Source organism: Panthera uncia (genome assembly GCF_023721935.1).
Source record: "Panthera uncia isolate 11264 chromosome B2 unlocalized genomic scaffold, Puncia_PCG_1.0 HiC_scaffold_24, whole genome shotgun sequence".
In the NCBI taxonomy this organism is placed as follows: Eukaryota; Metazoa; Chordata; class Mammalia; order Carnivora; family Felidae; genus Panthera; species Panthera uncia.
Window position 1 is genome coordinate 7,034,576 of NW_026057580.1, and position 2,775 is coordinate 7,037,350.

Sequence of the window (2,775 nt, forward strand, 5' to 3'; positions counted from 1 at the left end):
ACTCTTTGGCACAAAGTTGTGCTCAGGAAGTGTTTGTTGGCCAATTCTCAACCATGAGTTTCCTCCCCTTTGATATCAGGGTGTTATCAATGTCTGCCTCATAAATGTTATCGTGAGGGTGGAGAAAGAATGGGAGCAAGGAAACTGACACACAATAGGTGGTCAATAAATTCTATTATTATTATTATTATTATTACTACCGTGCATTCAGAGGTGAGTGAGGACTGAGGAATCTTGGAGGTGGGGACTTGAGGACTACTTAGAGTTGGACGGGTTTCCTAGAATCGAGAGAGCATTCCAGGTGGGAACAGCTGAAGCAAAGGCTTGGAGGAGAGAAAATATGAAGGCTGTACCCAAACCTATGTGGCTGTATGAATAGTAGGGTCATGCAGTTAGAAAGGCAGATTAGGGCCAGACTAGGGAGAGCCTTGAATGCCAACCCAGCACATTTAGACTTGATCCTTAGGCAGTAGGGAGCTGATGAATATTTTTGAGCAAAGGTGTCAGGTGAAGAAGTGGTATTTTGGGGCGCCTGAGTGGCTCAGTCGGTAAAGCGGCCGACTTCAGCTCAGGTCACGATCTCGTGGTCCGTGGGTTTGAGCCCCGCGTCAGGCTCTGTGCTGACCGCTCAGAGCCTGGAGCCTGTTTCAGATTCTGTGTCTCCCTCTCTCTCTGCCCCTCCCCCGTTCATGCTCTGTCTCTCTCTGTCTCAAAAATAAATAAACGTTAAAAAAAAAAATTAAAAAAAAAAAAAAAAAGAAGTGGTATTTTAGGAAGACTGAATATGGCAAATCTGGATCAGGTGGACCAAGGAAGTGAAAAACAAGTGTGACTGTTTCATTGAAATCTCCTCTCTAGGGGCGCCTGGGTGGCTCAGTCGTTAAGTGTCTCAGGTCATGATCTCCAGTTTGTGAATTCGAGCCCTGGGTCAGGCTGTGTGTTGACAGCTCAGAGCCTGGAGCCTGTTTTGGATTCTGTGTCTACCTCCTCTCTCTGCTCCTCCTGTCTCACTCTCTCTCTCTCTCTCTCTCAAAAATAAATAAACATTAAAAAATTTTTTTAAATCTCGTCTCTAATCCTTGTGACTGAATGAAACACGCACAGGTTAAGGACAAAAACCCTGACAGGAGTTCTATCTGGATTCAAGCCCCAACAAAGCAACTTTAGGATCTGGCTGACCCTGAGCACTTCCCAAGCACTCACTTCTCCTCCCCAAGCCTCAGTTTGCCCATCTAGAAAATGGAGATAATAACCTCTACCCTGTCTCACTGGACTCTTGTAAGAATCAAATGAAATTAAAAATGCACTCATTAACCCATTCAAAAAACGAACCCAATCGTGTGTCAAGTTGTGTTGTAAATGCAAAGGAGAAAGAGATGAAATACAAGTGCACTGAAAAGGGGTACATAATATTACCAAGTACTGAGTGCTCACTGTATGCCCCTTTCCACCTGCCCATTTCACTGAATCGGAACAATACCCTCACCAGGTCGAGCCCATTTTATAAATGAGGAAATGGAGGCTCAGAGAGGCTAAGCAAGTCATCCAAGGACGTTCAGCCCTTAAGTGGCAGAGCTCAGGGCTGACCCATTCGTGAGATGACTGCCTGCCTCATAGTGCTAAACCTTTGAACACATCTGGCCATGTCCCACTTCTAGGCCTTTACCTTGTCCCTTTCCAGGTAACCCATCCCACTTTTTTTTTTTACCTGTAGAACTCCTATTCATTATCTTTAAATTTTTTTTAAGTTTATTTATTGACTTAGAGAAAGAGAGAGAGAAAGAACATGAGCAGGAGAGGGGCAGAGAGAGAGGGTGGGAGAGAGAGAACCCCAAGCAGGCTCCAAGCTGTCAGCGTGGAGCCTGATATGGGCTCGAACTGTGAGATCATGACCTGAGCCAAGATCAAGAGTTGGTCACTTAACTGACTGAACCACTCAGGTGCCCCTTTTCAAGTTTTAAATTTTAGATCAGACTGCAGGAAGCCTCCAGGACACCTGATTGGAGCCCCTCCTCTGGGCTTCCTCAGCATTTAACCAAACTCCTCCTATGATATAATCACATCAACACTATATCTTTGCGGGGCACCTGGCTGGCTCAGTTGGTAGCACAGGTGATCTCCGTGCCATGCGTAGGGTCGTGAGTTTGAGCTCCACCTTGGGCACAGAGATTACCTAAAAAAAAAACAAAAACAAAATTTAAAAAAACCACACACAAAGCACAAAAAATACCATATCTCTCCTCTCTAAACTTTTAAAAAAACATGTTCCCTATCTGTAAAAAAAAAAAAAAATTAAGTGTACACCCACGATTAGTCATATTTCTCAGTAAAGTACTGTATATACACAGCCTTCTGTTGATCCATATATATTAACTATTAGTAAATCCTAGTTCTTATTTTTTATGAAAAATAAAGATAAATACAGGATCTGGTCTAAGATTTTCTTCCACACCCCACTGTCCCCCAGCGAATTACAAATCAGCACGTCTAACCCAAAGCTGGGTGAGGGGAGGGTGGCGCTGACACAGTGATGGCATCTTTCAGGCTGCAGGGTGGTCTGAGAAGGACTTGGGAGTTGGGCCTCTTCCCTCAGTGGGCTGGGATTGGTGGTGGAGGGGTTCGTGGGCAGGAGCACCTCCCACAGTGCTGCCACCCCCTTGAGCCAGCGGGAGGTGGGGTGAAGTTGAGCCTGGATTAGCCTGGGGGGGGGGGCACTGGGAGGCTCCTAGAGCTGCACGGTGGCCAGAGAAGGTGGTGTGGATAGGCGAATGCACC